Source organism: Tyto alba, unplaced genomic scaffold, assembly GCF_018691265.1.
Source record: "Tyto alba isolate M040663 unplaced genomic scaffold, T.alba_DEE_v4.0 Super-Scaffold_1000006, whole genome shotgun sequence".
NCBI lineage: Eukaryota > Metazoa > Chordata > Aves > Strigiformes > Tytonidae > Tyto > Tyto alba.
Window position 1 is genome coordinate 23,340,733 of NW_024881272.1, and position 22,649 is coordinate 23,363,381.

The 22,649-nt window shown below is 40.8% G+C and overlaps 1 protein-coding gene across 19 annotated transcripts in view; it reads left to right on the plus strand.

The window, feature by feature from the left end:
- Positions 1–22,649, plus strand: part of PTPRF (protein tyrosine phosphatase receptor type F) — a 389,043-nt gene that overhangs the window by 80,340 nt on the left and 286,054 nt on the right. For 17 of the 19 annotated variants that reach the window (XM_033000823.2, XM_042803813.1, XM_042803856.1 and 14 more), the window contains exon 2: positions 11,721–11,801. The exons of the other annotated variants lie outside the window; for them this stretch is intronic. The gene's annotated coding sequence lies outside the window, so the exon portion shown is untranslated. The remainder of the gene's footprint in view (positions 1–11,720; positions 11,802–22,649) is intronic. 19 annotated transcript variants of the gene reach the window in all.

Below are 22,649 nucleotides of genomic sequence, written 5' to 3' on the forward strand. Positions count from 1 at the left end.
TGTAAATCAGTCACTTTGATCTTACTTTGTTACATTTCTCAAAGGAGAGGTTAATTATTAGTAGTTTGGTAATTATTAGATTGCCTTGATTTGCTGCTAAGTACAGCTTTTACAGTAAGGTAACACCTCTTGTCAACATTATAAGCGTATAATTGTCTAACTGTGTCAAATAAGCACTCAGGTACTTCATGCTCTTTTTTGATAGTAAAATACTTGTTTAACGTATATTGAGTACTGAATGTATAGTTGTATTAATGTCAAAATTTGAATTCAGTTAAAATGCATGAGACTTCTATTGTTAACTACATTTTTCTTAATTAATTGGATACATAAATCAAAAGCAAATTTACTGCATTTTGCTTTGTGAGGTAAGGGAGTGCTTTCAAGGTTTAAAATAGTGATATTAACTCTGGATAGTGACTGGAAAACGGTTTTGGCTGTGGAGGATTTTGTAAATGGTAGGTCTCATACTCTTGCACTTAATGTTTATTTCTAGTTTGGAAAATGAAAACAAATCTTCATACTGTGTTATTTCTTAATTCATTTTTTGTTTTGAGCAAATCAAGTAATTGAATTGAATAAACTGAAATTAGGAAGAAAGCTATTTCTACATCAGCCAAAAGGTCAATCACTATTCAGAGTTGGTTTAGTGCATTATTTTCAGTTGTTTAGCCTGGTGATTTGCCTCTCTTGAAGGCACAGGAAGCAGATGTACTTTTTAAAAACATATATTAAATATGAATAGTCTTAATATATAAATTAATTTTAATGTTATGCATATTTATAAGTATATAAATGTTATAATGCTTTAATAAAAATTAGATTTATGTTTCTAAGTACTTGAAGACATTATTTAAAGATATGTTAAAAGTAAATGTTTCATTTGCTTCTCAGGGAAAAACTATAACAATGTGAAAAGATAAATTCATGTATCTGAGAGTTTCTTTTATTCAGTGTCACTTGTATAAGTGTGTTACAGGATTACAACAAATTACAATTTCTTGTATTTGTGACTACAAGAAATAAGAATATTTCTTGTATATAAGACTATCCAAAGTTGGTCATTGTGGTTACTGTACTATTTGGTACTGTTAATATAGTTCTAAATTGTAGTACTGATATAAGCCTTTATAATTAATGTGGAAATCTGTGTTGTAGTGTGTTGGTTACATTGGTATCACATTCAGTTTTTTGTTTCAGAAGATACATATTTCAGTGCATAATGGTATAAAGGTGGAATTCTAGAGCAAAATGGATAGGCAATGCGTTTATTTTATATTATCAATATATTCAATTTTTTTTGTGCTTTATTCACATATATAAAATTGAAATACAGGCAGCTCTAAGAGAGGATTTTGGCTTATTTTACTAAGCAGAAATAGAGTGTTTGTATTGTAAATAACTTTTTAAAGTGCTCTTTATTTTAATACTTTCAGTTACAGCAGATCACTCACTGGGGATTATAATTCATGATAATTCTAGTATGGGAGTTGGGAAAGCTGCTTCTTGGTTTAAAACTATGCTTGTCTAGATTCTGTGAGTATATCCATCCACGTTTAATATGCATCTATATTAGATGCTCTGTACTAGTGGATGTGTGATACAGTAAGTGTGTTCATCTGTTTTCACGTCACACGTGCATTTTATTTTTAAGCTGCAGCTCACCTTTAGTCAGTTGGCAGGGACTAGATATTCCAGTCTGAATTATTATTGCAATTCCAGGTCTTGTCTGGGATGGTAGCATTGCTGCTGCTGAAAGGAAAACCTTTTTGGTTCAAGCAGATTGATGCTATTTTATTTCTAATTTTTTTTTTTTTTTTACCCTTTTAAAGGAGAGGGAAAGGAAAAGTAGTTTGTTTTGTAGAGGTGTTAAAAAAGCTTGATTATATTTAGGGTGAGGGTTTTCTGGTGGTAGTTGTTTACCATTTTAGATGCTACTGCTAATTCTCCAATGTTAATGCATTCTTATGGGTCTTTGGGCTTTGTGTCAAAAGCCTTGTAGAGAGACAGATAAGCATCACCTCCAGTGCAGTGTAGGACACATTTCAGGCAGCGCTAATGTGAACTTGATCTAATAGTTCCTCTGAATTTTTCCTTCATGCTGTTTATTGCTTTTCTTGGATTTATGCTGTAGCAAGATGTTAACGCTAGCTACTTGAAGATTATCCTGTTGTGATAGTCTGATGCAATGAATTGCAATGTGTTAAAAAGAAACAAACCTTTCCATTGTATATTTTCACATTACTTTTGCAACATTTGCTTCTTGTAACATAAATCTTTTTTCCATTACAGTCAGAATTTACTGTCCTGTGGAGTAAGCCATCAGGTAACCAAAGAAGGCTGAGAGTCACTAATACTCAAAGAACAACCCTAGTACTGACTTCATGCTGTCCATATAGGTGGCACTCTTGCGAGTTCGTGTAGTAGTGTAGTTGTTTAGATGTTTTATCTTCTCAGATTCACTTCTGTACCCCTATGCTAGAGGTGTTCTGCTCTTCTGGTCTTGACAAGATACCAGCATGGCCTTCTCGTGTTCTAAAAAAAATTTAAGGAAGTCTAGAGGACTTTGAAGTCAGTTCTGTACAGGAGTCTGCTTGATGTGGAGTTAAAACCTTGCAAAAGAAGAGATGGGGAACCCCCATGTAGTGCTTAGAAAGTGCTAATTTCTAGACCATTCTGGACAAAGCAGCAGTAACATGTTCTGCTCCTTTTCTCCTTTCCAAGCTAATAGTTGAGTATCAGCACAGATTTTTTTTTTTTTCTCAGACAACAGTGTTATCATGGCTTATACAATGTGGGGAGCTGGGATTTTGAGATCTTGTGTATAGAATGAAATATTCCTTCTGGTTTACCCTTGGCAGATTCCAAGTCTGGGATGGCTGTTGAGAGAATGGATGCATTGGGTGAGACGAGAGCCGTTGCTCAAACATCCTATTCAGTGCCAGATATTCTATGTGCAAGAAAAGACCCAGTAGGCTGATGTGTAGTAGTTTCTTAAAAATAACTAATCCTAGTTCCTGATAATTAGCTACTCTTTAATTCCTAAAACATGTGTCTATCCCTTTGATTACTCAGTAGCTAATGGTAATTTGTATGTCTGTCATCCTTGTCTCCTCGTTCAGTAAACCTCTGTTACATTCTAAGAGACTCCATTCACTTAAAAACTCAGTACGTTTTGAGGTGGGAGAAAGGTGCTATGGGGCAACCTGTATCAGAAAGGAGGTTCCTACTTTTTCTCCTGATTATTTTAGCACTGTGATGAAGAGTGCAAATGGATGAGTCTTTGGGGGAGTGGAAACAAGTGGGAAATGAGATTTCTACTGAAAATGAGTCTGTCCCAGGGAAATTGTTCATCTTGTTCCAAGCCGGAGCCTTGCTTTGCTTTGTGTCATCTCTTTTGAGAGAACAGCCAAAGAGAAGTAGAGTCATATAATAACTTAATAAAAGATTCTAGGCAAGTAGAATGTGAATGTGGCCTACGTGTGCTTGACTGTTGAAAGTCCAGTCTGGTCTCTCCAGCAAATTTTGACCGAGACTGTTCCTATTTAGACATGGAGAGCATTGCTGTAGTGCTGTGTGTACAGGAGTAACACAAAAGCAGAGAGAAAATAGACTGATACTGCATCAACCGCATTAAAAGCTTCAGCCACATCTTGTTTTATCAAGCTCATGCCTTTATTGGCCTACCAGCCTGGCTGTGTCAGTACTGCTGAAATAGAGAAAAGCCTTTAATCTCATATGTCTCTGAACAAGATGACGTAGCTGCTGCCCTTTGGTATGCAGCAGGAACTGTGGGCTGCGTATCAATATGCATCTCTACCCCTGCGATGCGGATTTCTGGTTGTTCCTGCTCCTTTGACAGTGGGGGTGAGATGTTCAGTTGTGCTTGGATAAAATGGTAGCATGTTAGTTGGCTTTATCTGAAAAAAAAATTAACAGTATAGACAAGATAAGTCTTTGACTTCAGTGCTTTTTTTGCTGATCAATATAGAAAGCACTGTAGGAATTAATTTGTTGTAGTAAAAATGTAGCAAGTAAAACACAGGCAGGGACCCTATGGGCATCAGAAGTAAAATTCTTGGTCAAACTTTGAATTTCCCTAGGCAAAACATTATGCCTACTGAATATCCCAGTTGGGAGCAAGGGCATAGGTAAACAGTCATCTTCAGTTTGCAGCTCTTGCTGCTGGTGAACTCACATGAGAAGTTTCGATACGCTTGACCTTATAGGCATTTAGGGCATGAATTCTTCCCCTTGCCATAGCATCCTCAAAGAAATCAAAGCATATAAACAGTGTTCCTAAATTTCATACAGGTGGGAGTAACGGAGGTGTCATTTCTCCCTGGAAATACTTGTGACTTGTTCATCAAAATTAGTCCTGCTTGGTGCTGTAGGTAAGAGACATTGTCCAGAGTTGGAGTGTCTTGAGAGATGTTTTGGCTTATGGTGAGAGGTTTGTTTTGTGCCCAGAACTTGTATTTCCATGTTCAACCTGCTGCTGAGAACCTACTGCCAAAATAACAGATAATCTTTTACAAAACACTATCAAGAAACCAAATGTTTACTGTCTCTCTTACTTTTTTATCCAGAAGAAAAATGTGAAAGATTAGGCAAAGATGCATGTTTATTTTAGTAGTCCTGCTTTGGCTAAAAAACTCTTGGGTGTTGATGGTCTTTTGGATGGTGCCAAGTGCTCATCCGCCTTCCATCTCAAAGGTATCTGCAGCTGGAAGGGTCACCAGCACATCAGGACAAAGATACTTAGTGCATCTCTCTGCGCATACTGGGTCTTAATCACTTAAACCAAGCATGAAATGCCAACTCCTCCAGCTCTAGAAATACTCATATGACTCACTATGGTAAAGGGCCTGGCAAATATTTGCACAGCAGTGCCAAAAGAAAGGACGTGTTGTTTCTGCCACGATGTTGTATGCTTTCTAACTTGGTGTGTAAGGATGCTGTGTTAGGTGGCTTGGAAACTCCAAGCTTGTTAGTTGGCATTCTTGTAGCAGTAGGCAGGAACAGGGTTTCTTCTCGGCCACATGCCTAGGATTTTTTGCGTGCAGCCCTTTTGAGCACTACTGAAGCACGTGGGATTTCACTATACAGTCATGGCTTGGTTCTCCACGGTCACCTAGCCTTTCATTGTAATCATGCATTTTGTTGTCTTTTGTGTTTTGTAGACATTGAAGTCTGAAGTGATTGATGAGATGAGAGCTCCCTTGTGACCCAGAACTGCATTTTCCATAGAGATAAACTGGCACTTGAGATCATAAGAGATTGATTTTATTTGTTTTAATTGTTCTGTCCTTCTGCCCACCTCTGTTTTACACTTTGGAAAAGCCATGATTCTTCAGATATTCACAGAGTTCTTGCATAAATTAATGTACAATTTGGAAAACAAACTTACTCTGTAGTGTAGAATCAAAGCAAAAGATGCCTCAGTGTTAACTGTCTGCATAGCTAAGACCAGCGTAGCTCAGACGTGTGCAAATCAAATGTTTCTTCTTAAGCGAGTTCTCTTACTGCTTTGCAGAATATCACCTTGGTTCTTTATTATATGATATGCAGTTTCTGCAAGCCAGATGTTCACCAAAAGTAATGTTAGACACTGAGCAAATAATTGTTTCCTGTCACATTGCATTAGTAACTGGGAATAAAGTGTTTCCTAATTTGTATACGTGCAGAACTAAATATAGCTCTAGTGAAGCTTAACTTCAGCTTCAGCCGTTCATGTCCCTAAGAAATTCAGCACCATGTTTGGCAGTCACTGGGAAAATGACTTCGGATATTCTTATGTGCTTCTTGCCCTCCCACTTGCGGGTTTTAGCATCTTAGGAACTTGAATGTGAGGCTAACCAAACTCTCAGAAAATCCTCATTGTCCTGGGGTTTTGCTGTCTGTGAGGACTGTTGCAGAGATCTTCTTCTATTGGGAGTTTTAGGAGAGAAAGCACTGGCTGCAACTCCTCCATTCCATATTTATCAAGGACAAGGTTAAATTGTCCTGTAGTTATGTTTTCCAGCAAAAACTGCACTGATTTTTCACCTTAAATCTGTTATTTATTACTTGTTCTACTCTGTAGCTGTTCTGTAGAGCTGACAGCATGATGCATAAGATCTTAAAAAACATGTTAAGTAGTATTCAGATTGGACCGTACCAGTGAAATCATGTGGTGTACCTGGTAAGAAAAGTCTTGATGTTGTAGTAAGGTATTGAATAGATTGTATCTCCTCCCTGGGAAGTGTAGAAGCTGGTGTCTGTGCTTTGGTATCATGTCTGTCAGCTGTGGGATAACAACCTTCATGCTGCATCTGCACCGAAAAGGCACTACAGCTTCTTAAGACGATGCAAATGCCAAATGTTGGGTTTTGGAGCTTGAGTCTTTCAGCTGGAATCTGTGAGGAGGTTGCTTCAGGTTCATCTCTTCCAATGGGGCTAGGTGTGAGCCCAGGCTCAAGGAGTTAGTCCCATTCCTTTTTTTGTTTGTATTTGAATTCACGAAGATCATTCTCACTAGTTGTCTCGGCTTGACAGCAAGCAGGATGCATGTGTTTCAGAGGTCTGAGGGATATTACATCCAGGGTTTGTAGAGAGACCAAAACAGTACTTAGTCATTCAGCCTTAAGTGTCCTATGTGCATTTTATCAGTGCTCTACCCAATTTTCTCGTGTTAAGGGTGATGCATATAATTAGGAGGAGGAGGGAACACATTTGCTGTTGTCAGTGGGGAGGAGGAATCCTGTGTTGGCTCTGCGTAAACCTGCCTAAACCTCTTGCCTTCAGATATATCCTTCGAGGAAGTGACCTAAAGAAATCCAAAGAAAATTGCTTAGGTTTGTAATAGCTTTCTTCCTGGCAGACTGAGATTTATTTATACTGTAGGATGTGACAGGCAATTGCTGGTGCCTCAGCTCTGTCTAAAGTGTGAGCGATCCCTGGAAATGCAAGCGATTGCATTAGAAACTTTCCTACTTCCAGTGGGGAGAGTGTTTGAGCTTGAACTCTCCCCTCATTGAGATCTTTGAAGTTTGGATCTTTGAAACAGTTCTCCACTCCAAAGACCTACTAGTGCAGTTGTCATCCTTCCCATCTGAGACGAGCTCGACCAGGCAACCTTCAGAGGCCGTTAAAGCTGCTTGTTTCATCCTCCAGAGAGGGCAGCATTGAAAAGGCATAAGTAATTATTCCCAGCCTTTCCTCCCAGTAGCTGAGTTAGCTGTGGAAGTTGAAACATCATTAAATCTCTGAGCATCATGGAGGGGCTGCAAGGCTCCCCAGCCAGGGAGCTTGTGACACGCAGTGGAGGGGAGGTCTGAGTAACAGGTGGTTTTTAGAAACTAGTATTTGTGAATAACAGTGCGCTATTGGTAAGAAAACAAATCAATCTGCTCGTGAATATTTATGATGATGACTTTCAACACTGCTTGGATTGTGCAGTCCTTTTCCAGCTGCTGCATATCTCCTCTTGTGTCACAACATTTCACACCAGGGTGAAAACCTCCTCTGCTGTGCAGAGCTGCGCTGTGGAGCGGCAGCCAGCCGAGCAGCTCAGCAGAGTGTATGGTTTTAGAAGAATATTCTCACCAGTTTGGTATTAGTGGGCCACTAGGTCCCAAACATTTGAAATACTCTTTGCTGGTGGAGTAAGCTGTGTAGTTTAGCTTGACATTTCATCCCATTAAGAGCCAAGCCATGCACAGAGATAATGCTATGTTTGAAGAGAAAGCAGGTGTTAAAGGTTGTTCTCCCTCTTAATGCGTACGAGTGTTTTACAGTAGATCAAACTTGCCTAATGTAATCTTCATAATGCTTTCATTTAAAATGCTCCCTGTGGTTTGTATTTGTGGAACTGAAAGTGCAGAATCTACTTTGTAGCTTGGTGGGGCAGGGTGTTCGATTGAACATATGTTCACACTGTCATTTAGGAAAGATAATAGGTTTTTAACCTCTGTCAGTGTTAGACTGAGGTTTTTATGGAGCTTTATTAAAGCTGTGCCTAGGCAGCTAACCTTGCGATACAGGTTTTTCACAATTTGCTATTTTCTTGTGATAAGTTGCGACTTTTCTTGGCCTCTTGCAGTGCCTCTTGCTGTGTCAGCCAGCATGGGAGCTTACTGAGAAACGAGGAATTCCTTGCTGTTGCCAGTGCTGCATGAAATGCTTATGGCTACTGGTATTGTCTGCTCAGTAAATACTGTCACGTAGATCAAAAAAACAGCCTTGAAGAGTTTCAGAAAATATTCTTCTGGGCTCAACACACAGAAGGTGACAAAAACTGTGGCGGTAGCACTTGTGCTTTTGTTTGCAGAGGTGTTCGGGTGCAGCTGAAGGTGCTGAGCTCTTGTTCCAGGGTGCTGGAGGGGATGTGCAGCACTGTGCCTGCTGTGCGCCGTGGGGCAGCTCTCGGCAGCCTCTTGGCTGCTCTTTCTGGCCTTGTGTTTAATTTGCGGGAGGGGGAGGAAGCAGTGTGTAATTTGGTGTGCTAAAATCCTATTGGTATGGTCTCTCTTTAGTCACTTTAGGCTTGTAACAACCTAAATCAGTGTGATGGAGACTGCAGTGTGCTTCACGGAGGAGGTTATCTCCAGTGAACTGCCATTATGGCTTTCATCACTGCTGATTACATTTTTTTGTTAATGTTTAATCCTCAACAGCAAATGCCTCATGTTTTTATGCCCTCTCCCTGTATAAGCAGAACATCTGCTTTATAAAGTTGGCTATGACATCCAAAACTGTATCAGTGTAAAATTTTAAATATACATGTCAGACGAACAGATGCAAAGAAATTCTGAGTGTAAGGCAGTCACTTCAGCGTGTACAGGACCTGTTGTGTCACGGGTTCCCAGGGGTCTTAAATTGCTTATTAAACAGTGCTTGGTAAGACTGAGAGTATTTTCTAGCCTCATCTTCAAGCTCTTTGCTCTCTTTCTTAATATTTCCAGTTTATAAAAGATTTTTTTTTTTTTCCAGGGGTGGTGTATTTGCCCTTCCTTTTCTAGCAGTAGTGCCACAGTGGTGTGACTGAGAATAATTGAACTGCCCCACTATGCAAAATCTACTTATGCTTTTGGGAGAAAGGAGTTTTTAGTGAAATACATTAATGTGTACCATGGGCACCTGCAACTATGTGTGTTGGAACTACAGGAACTTCCACAGGGTTTCCAGATAATACATTCAAAATAAATGCATAAAAAGTGATATAGCAATTAGCAGGAGAGACTGATATGCGTAAGGGATGATATTAATTTAAATTGTTGGCTTATATAAATTTCAAGCATTTTTATGAATTTAATAAGAGGTTGCCATTTAAGTAGCTTAGGTATCCTTCTCTGTATACAGTGTGTCCGTGTCCTGGGATTTAACAAACCATGCACAGCTGGACAGATTCCCCTCAGATGTGATTGCAATTCTTGCAACAAAGACTAGCTGATGAAGAGAGTGAAGAGAGCCAGTACCAAAATGGTCATCCTGTTAGTCACGGGGGAAGGGAGAAAACAAATTTGTATAATCTATCTTCTGTTCGTTTGGTGAGTTGGTCTTGGTCATGGACATCAAGGTAGTTATGTCCATGCCTAAAAGAGGGCTTTCCTCAAACCCCAGGGAGCCTGGCAGGAGGTGCTGGAGTGCTCCTCTAAAATTCTGACCTGAGATGGAGACTGATTGTGTGGGACAGCTGAAGATGAGAGGTGGTGACCTGACACTGAGGCAGAGATGCTGGGCTAGAAAATAGTAACCCTGTATGAGAAGGGAAAAATCTTACGACATGTTGGAGACAAAGGAGCTTACAGGGACAGAAGAAGGACGACATGGTCCAAGTTATGAAAAACATAGTGAGGAGCATTGTGCATAGATATTATCAGGGTAAGACCTCTGGATTTTAAACAGGAACATGCTCTGAATGACTGCAGCGAACACTGCCAGTGTGTGCCAGAAGTAAATATAGTAGAGTAAGCACTGCTATAGAGTCATTGAAGTCAACGCTGCATAACATAAAATTGCATAATATATTTGTTTGTGAAGGTTATTGGAGCACAGTTTTAAATGGATCCAAGTCCTTGGAAAGGTGAGTGTATTCTAGTTCCCTGGGCTGAGGTTTCCAATATATGTCCCAGTCTGATCTGGCAGCAGACTGCCAGCAGAAGGGGTGAGCTTGCAGTTCCTCTCCTACTAGCTCCAGCACTTGTCCGACCAGCTCCTGAGCTGGTTCCACTCATGTGCCAGAAGGAAGGGAACTGCCGTCTCTCCCCAGAAATTAAAAAATCTAGGGGATTTTTGTTGTCCTGGGCAGCTCAGGTTGTTAGGGGGTGAGAGAGGGTCTTGAAGGGCTGCGTGTGTGAGACGATAGGTGCAGGTATCTGTCAGTGCGTGGGGCAGTGGGTGGGCTGGCTGTCTCAGCCCCGTGTCCCACCTCGAAGCTGGAGCGAACTGGTGGTGTTCCTCCCCTCTCCCACCAGGGATGCGGTCGGTGCATGACACAGCAACCATCCAGAGATGCAGATTTCAGGGCACCGTCACACTCTTTCAGAGTACTGAAGCTGTTTACGAAATGAGTACTTTGTAAATGATAAAGAGTAAATAACGCATTCTATGCATTTGCATAATTTTGAATCACTTACCCTTCAGAGGGCTGTAGTAATTTGGCTCACGTTAAAGAATGCTTAACAGTGTAATTGAGTTCAAGCCATTGGTTGCTGAGCTGACTTGACACTGAAGGTCAGAGTTCTGTTTTTGGGGAGACCATGTGTGTTCCCTGTAATGTCACTGGTACCATGGAGTGGTGCCCTGAGGGCTCCAGGTGCTGCAGGTAGGACAGGTAGGCTGTGAAGGGTCAGGGTATCTTTCAGAAAGACCTTAAGACCCAGAGCAATGGAAGTGGGACATATCTCCATGGTGATGGCATGCAGGGTCATGACCTTAGAAGGCATTAGGAGAAAGAAACTTTTTCTATGAGCTGGGTAGGGTGGGGAGGGGGTTACCAATTGGAAATGCTGGAGAAGCACATCTTTACTTTGCACAGTCACAAGGGGACAGTTTGCTGCAAGGATGGCACTGGGAAGATGGTGAAGTAGGGTAACAGGAGGTAGGTAATCTCAAGGATGAGGAGTCATTTGAGAGCAAACTCCAAGAACTAGCTTGTTTTGGGCAGTAAAAGGAGCCCTGACAGGAAGGTGATGTAATTCATTTTTATTGTCAGGGAAATAAACTTCAGGGATAGGGAGAAGCTATTCAAGCTGCTGGATCAATTTTGGCATGAAAACAAATGGATGAAAGCTGTTCAGGAATAAATGTTAGGCTGAAAATTATAAGTTTTTTGACTACTGGAAGACTCAGTTCTGCAGTAAGTATCAGAGATGGGGACTGAGGAATAGCATTGTCAGTATGTCGAGGTCTGTTGCTGTGAATGGGGTTCTTGGATGCAATGCTTGCAATGGAGGGCCTGAGCTGGCGATGTGTAAAGGAAACACCTTTCCCATCTGCACATCTGTATGTGTTGGTGGATTATCACAACTATGTTGTGTCCAAGTCAGAAAGGGGAAACTGTCCCAAGCTGTCAGGGTTTTAAAAGCATCTGGATGGGAATATGTGCTGCTTCTTCCCCAGGATGGAGAACTGTGTTGTCAAGTGAAGTTTTAACCTTTGCTTTACATTTAATCTGGGAATGTCTCTGCTGTTATGGTCACTTATGACACTTATTTTTATGTTTGTGTTTTTCCTAGGTATTTTTATGGCCTCTGTCACAGTGGTGTCTCAGTGTCTCCCAGGCATTTATGGATTTATTCTGAGAACGTTCCTGTGAGGTAGGGAAATGTTATCACCTTCGTTTTACAGACTGGGAACTGAGGCACAGGGAGATAAAGGTTGCAGGAAGAGCCTGTAGCCCAGCCAGCAGCCAAACACTGATTGCCAGCGATTTCTTTTTTGTCCTTATCCCAAGCCCAGCTACCTGTCTTTGGGTTTTTTTGTGTTTTGTTGTGTTTTGTTGTGTGTTTTTTTTTTTTTTTTTTTTCCTTCTTCCCCTGGTCTGAGTTTTGGCAGAAACAATCTACAAGGGGCTGGGAGGACCTGTGGAAAGTATAATTAGGGTTAGTGGTGTCCTTTTCTTAACATTGTTACTTATGAGTCAAAATGTCTTTCTATAAATATCAGCAGATCTGTTTATGTTAAATGATTAACATGTTTAGACTTTCAACAGATAAGCTGTCATGCTTTTTTGAGTCAGTAACTCCTTTATCCTACCTGTCTAGGCTTGTAGCTGTTGAATTCCTACCTTGCCTAAGCTAATGCCATCCCAATCACCTAAAGCAATGCCAAGAATTTCATAATCCATGCAAAGATCTGATTCATGTCAAGACAGGTGTAAAGTTTCTCAAGCACACTTATGTATAATTACTGTTTAACTTTATTTTTCAAAGGTCTTTCCAAGTCAGTTAAAATGTTCAGCTTTGAGCTTCCAGATTCTCCAAGAAATTGGATTTCAGTGCCTAATTAGTGATGGTGATCCCTTTAAAAGTATTGCAAAGTTCCTGACACACGTGCACACACTGAATTACAATTTACATCATAAAATCAAATATTGTGAATAACATCTTGAAGAATGTCTTTTTTTCCCCTTCAAGTAAGGGATTTTTAAGATGGGTCTCCCTTGAGCCCTTCTTTCTCTTCAAGTTGGTATTTAAAGTGTGACTTTTACTACTTAAAGAATTTTCTTAGCGCTACAGCAACATTATAAATTATGAAGACACCAGCAGGCTCTGGCAATTAAGTATTTTTATTGTATATTAAAACAAGCAACATTATTAAAATGATAACATTGCAAATATATTTAATGCCATCTTTCTAATTTTGCAGTCTGTAAAATACACACATTGGATTGCATTTATGCTCTTTATTAATGTATACTACGTGTCTTTGTGTCCCCAACAATGAAGCCCTAATGACTCATGAACTGTCTCAAAGTGTACTAAATAAGATTAAAGAGCTGGCCAGTGACCTTAACAGTCAATTAGGCTATGCATTACTCAGCCCAGTATTTGTGGAGTGTAGACGGGAAGTGAAAACTCATTAGCTAAGATGCTGATGCTTGAAACAAACAAGATTTCTCTAAAACCAAGAACTGGTCTTGTTACTTAAGCAGAGATTGAAGCACTGAGAGTAGGTATGTCTTTGCATATGTGTGTTTGAAAGTAGTGCTGGTGTGGTCCTGGGGAGTGCAGAAAAAATTGCTAGTGAGGTTTTGGGCTCAGAGCCTTTTGGAATAGGTCCTGGCAGGTGTGGATGGCGTTAGGTCAGGCAATGGCAGGTGCAGTAGGAGATGGTGCTCAGGTTTTGGGATGTGCCACCTGAGAGGTGATGCAAAGACAGCAGGAGTCGGACGGCTGGTTTCAGAAACGTGTTTCACAGAATCATAGCGTGGTTTGGGTTGGAAGGGACTTTAAAGATCATCTAGTTCCAACCCCTCTGCCATAGGCAGGGACACTCTCCACTAGACCAGGTTGCTCAAAGCCCCGTCCAGCCTGGCCTTGAACACTCCCAGGGAGGGGGCAGCCACAGCTTCTCTGGGCAACTTCTGCCAGTGTTTCACCACCCTTATGTTAAAGAATTTCTTCCTTACATCTAACTTACATCTATGCTCTTTCAGTTTAAGACTGTGACCCCTCATCCTATCCCTATACTCTCTGATAAAGTGTCCCTCCCCACCTTTCCTGTAGGTCCCCATTAAGTATTGGAAGACCACTATAAAGTCTTCCCAGAGCCCTCTCTTCTCCAGGCTGAACAACCCCAACTCTCTCACCCTGTCCTCATATGGGAGGTGCTCCAGCTCCCTGATCATCTTTGTGGCCTCCTCTGGACTTGCTCCAACAGGTCTGTGCCCTTCTTATGTTGGGGTCCCCAGAGCTGGGAGAAACAGCAAGACAGGGAAGAACGTCTTGGCATGGCATACTGCATGCTTGGTTTTCCTCAAAGGAGAGCCCAGGGATGGCAAGGTTGCATTTGAATGCATATGGGAGTTTGAGCAGAAAAGCTCCGGGCTGCTGCACCCACTGAACAGGGTTTGAAAACTGCACCCCCTTCTCCCACAGCTCAGGAGAGGGGAGATGAGGGGGTGCCAAGTGCTCAGAGGTACAGCCTGGTCAGATCCCCTGTTCTGCACCAGCTCCCCCACCCTTTGCAGGCTCACCTGGCCCATGGAGTCGTCATCATGAAACCAGGTTGGCGATGGGCAGTAGGGCTGAGCGCATCCCAGTGACGGGGATAACTCTGTGGACTGCAAACCCAGACAGTATCTGAAGTACGGGAGAGTCTGTGTCATCTTTAGGATGACACTTCTTAACTGATCATCTGCATGTGGTTTTATATTGTGTTTGGAAGCATCTTAGAGCAGTCCTAGGTTGGAGATGGCTACCTGCACTGGGAGGACGCTATGTGGTGACAAAACTGAACCAAGATCAGTGACAACATTATACGAGAGCTGAGCTGGCAGCTTGGTCATGCTGCTCCTCAGCAAAACAGTGGTCCCTGTGGGCTTCTCAGTCCTATAGTGCTTCTTTTCTGGTATGTGCAGTTACGTACGCTTAAGTTCTGTTCTTAGTGTAAACTCAGGTTTTAGGAAATAAAAGATGACAGACTTGGTCCATACAAAATGTGGTTGAAAGTACAGTTTGAGTGACATGCAATAACATCCTCTAAAGTAAATCAACTTATGTGAACATAAATTGGGCAGAATCTCCCTGATCTATGTCATAGTTTATCTGTAGGGTTTTCTTTTAAAATAATTGTCCTGGTCTTGGCTGGGATAGAGTTAATTTTCTTCCTAGTAGCTGGTACAGTGCTGTGTTTTGGATTTAGTGTGAGAATAATGTTGATAACACACTGACATTTTAGTTGCTAAGTAGTTTTGATGCTAAGTAGTGCTTATCCCAAGTCAAGGATTGTTCAGTTTCCCATGCTTTGCCAGGGAGCAGGTACATAAGAAGCTGGGAGGGAGCACGGCCAGGACAGCTGACCTGAACTACCCAAAGGGATATTCCATACCACAGAATGTCATGCCCAGTATATAAACTGGGGGGAGTTGGCCGGGAGGGATGGATTGCTGCTTGGGCTTCAGTCAGCGGGTGGTGAGCTACTATATTGTGTATCAATTGTCTTTACTTGAGTTTTAGTTCTCTCTCTCTTTGCTATATTTATTATTATTAATAGTAATATTAGTATTGTATTTTATTTTAGCCATGAAACTATTCTTATCTCAACCCATGAGTTTTAACTTTTTTCCCTGATTCTCATCACAGTCCCACTGGGGGGAATGAGGAGTGAGCGAGCAGCTGTGTGGTGCTTAGTTGCTGGCAGGGATTAAACCATTACAATAATTTCTGTAATAAAGTCCATCTGATTTTGGGGGGAGGGTGCAGGGGAACCTGGAAAAAAGTGTACTTTAGCTGTTGGGATGAATGGGAGAAGAAAGAAAAGGAAGTCTCTTCAATCATTTCAGGCTGAATCTAAAGCCTCAAGGAAGTATGTTACAGGAGAGCTCCTGAAGATAAACTGTAACCTAGATTATCAGAATACTGATTAGTTTTTCAGGAATTTTGCAACTGCAGTGCATCCTGAAGCAGTCTTTTGACTTTCACTTAAACTAAAATTGTTGTATGGTTGCTCTTTCAGGGATACATAAAAATACCTAAAGTTTCCATTTGAATTTTACAGTCTTAAGCTTAATAAACTTATTCAAGTGAAGACTGCTTGAAAAGATAAAAAAAAAAAAAAAAAATCAGGATTTTCCGTTTGAACTGGCTATTGCTAGACAAACATTATATATCTATGTGATTATGGTTTGGATGATATTTATACATGCAATGTTACCACTGAAAGCTGGACTCTGCAACTGCAGTTAAAACAGACTTCTGCGCTATTAGTTTTCTTCATTCTGACTTTAAAGTATAAAACAGTTGTCATAAGGTCACAGTGTCCTCTTATAATTCTTTAAATATTTTTATTTTTAAATTTATTTGTATTTTGGAAAAATCTGTTGTAATACTATGTTCTAATTTAAGGGGTGTTTTCCGTAATAAAGGTTATGTATTTCTCCAAAATGTTGGCATGAAGTTTATGTGATTCAAAGTGATTTGATTGTGTGCTAATGCCACACTAGACAGAACATGTTAATACTTAATGCAAAACAGTGATTTACCCGTTACTTTTCACTGTAATATGGTGAAGAGTATTTTCTGGCTGTATTTAAAAGACAGCCTTGAAAGGGCATTGGCTGAGTTTGTTGGCATAGCTCAGCATTCTTTATGTATGGCTATATATATATATGCATTGTGGGTTTTTTTTTTTCCTTTTTTTTTTTTTTTTTTTTTTTTCCTTAAGAGTCTTTACAGGTCCTTTTATCTTACAAATAAGTGCTTTAATATATTGGAGCCCAAAGGGCATGACTACTGGCCATTTACCTGGTTTCATATCGTGTGCGTGAAGAGGGAAGGGTGGGGTTTAAAGCTCCAAACTCAGACTAGTAAAATTCCCTTCTGCTTTCCAAGTGTATGCTTTAGCTGTCTGCAGGGGTATATGTTTTCAGAAACGTATTTATGAAAAAGAGAATCAGCAGAAGCTGGAGATACTACAAGATGTAACCATATTTACAAAATTGAACGTGAGCTTTAACCCTCTGGTCTTTTTCCTTTTCTATTATATAATCAGTATATTGGTAAGTGGTTTACATTTTGTCAATTTACCTATTTAATTAATCTAGCTATCTGAGTGTTATGCAGTAAAGGTAGATTCACCATAACTGACAGTGTCCCACGCCGTCAGCACTTGCTCATGCTCTGGTGCAATGGGTTTGAATAGCTGCCACCCCGTGTGTGTGTGTTCTAAACCTGAGACTCATTAACCTGAACTATGTTCTAAACCTGAACTCATTAAAAACATATGCTACATAAATTAATGTGCATAAGGAGTTTTGGCATTGAGATCTCCTTTGAAGATACGTTTAACTGTACTTGAGAGTTAATTGAGAAACTTGGTTTCGTTCTGTCTACTATCGGCATAGGCTTGGCTGAAACCAGCCAGTATTGGTTAGACTGCTGATTTGAAGTGGAGCCCAAGGGGATGGTGGATTAAGAATGGCGCAGTTGTGACTGGGGGGTGTGTGGGGGGGCTCCCAGTGCCTGTGCTGGTTCCAGGTGCCTGTGCCAGCTCCTGGGGCTGTGCTCGGCACGAGAACTGGCCGTGCTGTTCCTGGGGGCAGAGTGCCACACCAAGCTGATACGCATCCTATCGTACTCTCAGGCTAAACTCTGGATTTCTAAAGAGGTCTGAAATAATGAGGTTTGCTGAGCTGAGATTGAACAAGTGCATGATTCCAAACTCGACTAAAATAGTCTGAATTTTTCCACTAATAGAATAAGAAACAGGCACAGAAACTATCAGTATTTCACTGGTCTGGCTTTTCTCTCTGTTCATACCTTCTTTCTATTCATCATTAACTCAAGGATGATTTCCAAGGATTCTGCTAATTATGATCTATTTTTCAGGGGAGGCAGGCAGCAAGACTGGGATTACTGCTGGTTGCACTTGTAATAAGAACAAGTACAAGCATACATGGATTGGAAATATTGGGTGGGTTTTTTTGGCGCGACAGTGTTGGAAATCAAGCTTTGTTATTATGTCCAGTAAATCAGGCTTCACTGAAAGCTGATTATAGTATTTTGTGAGAGAAGGTTTTCCCTGTATTACTCTGGAAGAAAATACTCATAGATCCATATTCAAGAGTAGGCTGCTGTATTTTGTGTAACTGGAAGTATGTATGCGTTTGTTGCATTTTCATCACAGCTAGTAGAAGAAAATTATTTTTTTTTCCTTTTTTTTTTTTACTAGTACTAGGGTTTTAGTCTTGCAAAAAGGTTTTCTAGGTAGAAACATCAGGTAAAATGGATTCTGGATTTAAACACTGGGGAGGGGGGGGAACCACCATCCAGCAGTTTTTGAGTGTTCATCATTTCCTGAAAATTGGACCTTTTAAAGTATTTCAGGTTGGGTACACTAGAAATTGAGGCATTCAGATCACTAACTGCTTTTGAGAATGACAGCCAGAATCTCCATTAACATTGCATCTTCTGCCTAGGGGATCACAGAGCAGAGACTGATGTGTCTTTGAGGATGAAAATGGAGCAGTTTAAGAAGTTACTCTGCTTCAATTGAGATGTGGTAACAGCACACAACCGTATCTAGTTCATTTTGCTGAAAAACAAAATAGAAATCACAGAGGATGATCTAAGGCTATTTGCTTTGCGTAGAAGCAGACTAGCTATGCTCCTGCAATAAGTTGCCATGTCTCAGCTATGAGGATGTTAATTTCCAGTTGATGAGAGGTAAATTATAGCTAGAACAGGTGGGTGCATTAAAATTTTAATGTGCTTCAAGATACCAGTCTGTCTTCAGAGGAGTAAGACTTGCTGTGCTGGTTTGGACCAGTGGTCAGTCTAATTTGATACCCTACTACTGGCAATGATCAGTGCTAGATAACTAAGGCAATGTACAGGAAATCATGCATTTGATTATCAAGTGTTTTATCTGCTGGTGAAGTGTTGGCTTTTTTTATGCATCAAACCAAAACAGGCTAGTTTAGTCACTAAAGAGTCCCTTCTAAAATGCAGTTAAATTTCTCTCTAAATGTCTCCTTGAAGACAAGGAGTTTATTGACATTTCTTAATGTTTTCCCTTCAGACTTCTTAGCTGAGAGTTGGTCTAAGCCAGGTACAGTCTTTAATCTGGCTTGGTTTTGGGCTTTTTTTGCTCTGGTTTGTGGTGGGTAATTGGTGTGTGGTGTTTTTTTTGGTTTGGTTTGGGGTTTTTCTTAATGTTTTTCTGCATCTCCAAAAAGCCAGAGTCATGGTAGATGAGTAGTTTGAGGTTCTGTTTTTGCTAACATTATAGCTGAAAGATAAAATAGTAAGTGGATTTCAAGTAGTTATTGTATTGCTTGAGTGTGCCTTCACATTAATTAAAATTAATTTAAACAAGGTGATAGGAGTAAAGTGCAGACTAGGAAAAGGATAGATCAGAAAAAGCAGATAAGATAGGTGTATTCAAATAGACAGAGCCTGATGAAATTTGCCCTAGGGTACATCAGCAACTAGCCAAGCAACCTTTGAACCATTCACAATTATCTTTTAGAACTTATGAAGAGCAAGAGAGGTCCTGGAGGACTGAAAAGGGCAAATGCAGTATCTGCCTTTGAAAGAAGGAGATCCAGGGAATTACAGACTAGTTAGACTAACTGCAATGCTTAGAGAATTGGAACAGAATTTTTAATCAGTTTCTAGGAATCTGGAGGATAAGAAGATGATAAGGACTGGGGGAACAGTACCAGTGCTGTTGTGTTGACTTCAGTAACTTTTGACTTAACCTCTTGTGGTATGTCTGTGGAATAGGGAAATATATGTATTTAATTATACAGCAAACAAATAACTGTTTAAAGACTGTGTTTGAAGAGTAGTTACTTATAACTTGCTGTGAAAATCAGGGGAAGAAGGGGGGTGGCACGAGGAATTGTGTGAATACACCCCTGTTTGTCTTGGGCTGAGCTTTATTTGCTATTCTCTTTCCTGAAGTCTACAAGGGAATACTTCTAAATCTGCAAGTAAGCTGAAACTGAGAGGGGATCAAGCATTGTGAAGCATAGTTCAGAATTTAATGGCTGTGGTAGATTGAAAACACGTTCGGAAATCTGCAGTGTATAACTTAATGACCTGAAACGAGGAATTACAAAATGGTGAGGACATCGCTGCCATGGAAGAGCACTTTGGGACATGTGCTGGATCACCACCTATGCTTAAGCTAACAGTTGCAGAGAGGGCAACCTCCATCTGGAGCGTGTTAAGGGGACTATAATTAAAGGTAATGGTTCTGCCATGGTCCGTGCTGCTTGGGCCCTAGACACGAAGCTGTGTTCAGCTGCAAGGATGCTACATCAGGGAGTGTGGGTTTGCCTAGGGCATCCCCAAATGTGGCTGGGGTCTGGAGGGACAGATGAGATGTGGAGGTGGTTAGAGCTGAGTCCGATCAGCCTGTGGATGAGGAGACCAAGTGATCAGTTGCTGTCTTGACCAAGGGATGGACAGTTTATGGCAAAGCTGTAACTTGGATCCCACCAGCGATCACAAGTATGAGAGAGGTATTGACAAGCCAAGCAAGGTGCCAAAAACTGGAGTGAATTGGGCAGAGGACTGCGTGGCTGGCTGGGGACTGGAGCAGGAGATGTGCAAGTGGGGTCCAAGGGAGCAATGCTTCCTGAGCTTGGGGGAGGGAGGGTCTGACCATGGTCACCCACCCCAAGTAGGTGGCTGGGGTGACAGCAGTGTCTGACTCTTCTGGGAGGAGCACAGGGAAGGGAGAAGAGTGAAGTTCACAGGATGCAGCAAGGGAAGTTGCAAAAGTTCTTCAGAGTGGAAGAGCTCTGGAACAAGGGCCTAAAGAGCTTGTGGCATGTCCGTCTTTGGAGGTACTTGAAAATTAACTGGGCAAGGCTCTGGACAATGTGGTCTGACTTCAGAGTTAGCTCTGCTTTGAGCTTAGGGATCTCCAGAGGTCCCTTCCCGCATGCGTTACTGTGAGGTTCAATAAGCTACTTTCATCCTCCTTTTCTTTAGAGGATGAAATTTTTGAATGGTAGGTCTCTCAGGTCAGTGGCGGTGCTCCCCCAGCTAATGTCAATCCATGGTTCAGAAGGGCCAGGTATTACAGAGATTACTTCCCTTTGAGTAGTGTCTCTTAATAATGTAAAAGGGTTTGTTTTCTTAATCAGGCTTCAGGAGAAAACACTGTAATCAAATGTTTAAATTTCTTCAATGCTTCAGCACTTTCATTTGTTAGAAGCACCAGTGTGTTTTCTAGGATACAGGTGTTTAAATTCATCTCCTTTAAGAAACCTTTGCATCAAGCACATAGATTGGATTGGGTGTTCAAAGGAGCTTGTTGCCTTGTAATATAATAAATATGTACCTAATCAGAGAAGCTGATTATTTCCCATCACAGTAAATAGAAAACGTGATCAGTAACTTCAGCATTTATTTCTTCTTAGTGTTTTGCAAAAGTAATAGCTATGAGCTTGTAATAGTGATACGCAATCTGTAACATGCAGTGGTTAAATATTAATATACATCCGCTGTGTTTAAAGATCAAGAATGGCTCTGAGGTAATGAAATGTTAACTTTCTCTTAAACTCCCATCAAGTTTTGTAAGGTGATTTCTAGAAGGGGAGCACGTTGCTATTCAGCGTGGTGGTCTGTTGCATGAAACTCAGTAACGATTCAATGCAGTTGTTTTTCTGGGTTAGAATATTGAGAAATCAACACTAAGGTTTTTGTCGAGGTCTGATTTAATCACTTAAAAACATAGCTAGGCTGTGACCACATAAAGCATTCCCAAAGACTAGTGATTTGTCTTGCTCATCTGTCCCCATTTCCTTCATCATGTTGATGGGGTTTTTTTGTTGTTTTGGTTTTGAACCAGTGCCATTAAGCTGATGAGGCCATGTTGTTCAGAGGTGTGTCAGTCGAGGGGTTATTTCCTATGATAGTTGTGACAGTCTGCAGGTCACGTAGTTATGGAGCTGCCCCATCCTCCCTGTTGGGGCATTCTCTTGTCACTTGCATGGTGGCACTGAGACTTTAGGCCATATGTGTAATCTCAGTTAATTGTGTTAGATATTTGTTCTCCTTGTTTAATGTTTGCTAAAGTCCTGTAAATAAAGTCGCTACAGTGTGAAATTTTATGGTGTCCAAGTTTGAAATGATCCCACGTATCTTGTTGACTTTCTTCCAAGCTATTTCTTGTGGTGGTTCTGCTTTGTTGGCCAACATGCGGGAGTGGCAGGTGGGGCCTTCTCCTGAGTTTTACTTGATAGTCATTAACTCCAGATGGCAAATACCATTTTATGCTGTTGTAAAAGGTATTTTGTTCAAATGAAGTTCTCTTTCACATGCAAAGGGGCTGAGTTTTTTGGAAGTTTCATTTTATCTGTTTATCTCACGAGCATGAATCATTGGCATTGCTGGAGTTGGAAACCCTAACTGATGAGGTACACAAAAAAGAAGGGCTGATACAGCGTACACTACAGATGTTATGACAAGAACATCATATTTTTTTCTGAATAGCAGAGTGACTGATTGGCTGTAGACATTCCTGACACTGCCTGACAGAAAGGGTTATTTTATCTGAAAACAGTGCAGTTACAGATGAGAGAGCTCCTGAAAAACATCACTCACTTCTCCTAGTGACATCCATCACTTCCTAATTATGGGTGCTTTCAGGTGGAGAAACAAGTTCTTTCCATTGTTCCTCAGAAGCTTTTTTTGTCACTGTGGCAGAAGTGTAGGGTTAAAGTTGGTCTTTTATCCAGGGGCAGAGGGACCTGTGGATTAAATTAACGCACATCCCTGTGTTATGTGTTAGATGGGTATCGTGCTGTTACAAGAACGGCAATGGCCAGTGACTGTGGAGAATGAATAACTCTTTGTAGCTTAACCACCTACTTTGAAGCACAGAAGATCTGTTAAACTTTTTTGTTTGAAAGTCAGGAGTTCTCATTGTCCTTTGAAAAGCTGAATCAGATCAGAGCAAATCATGCGTCCAGTGAAGAGAGAAAC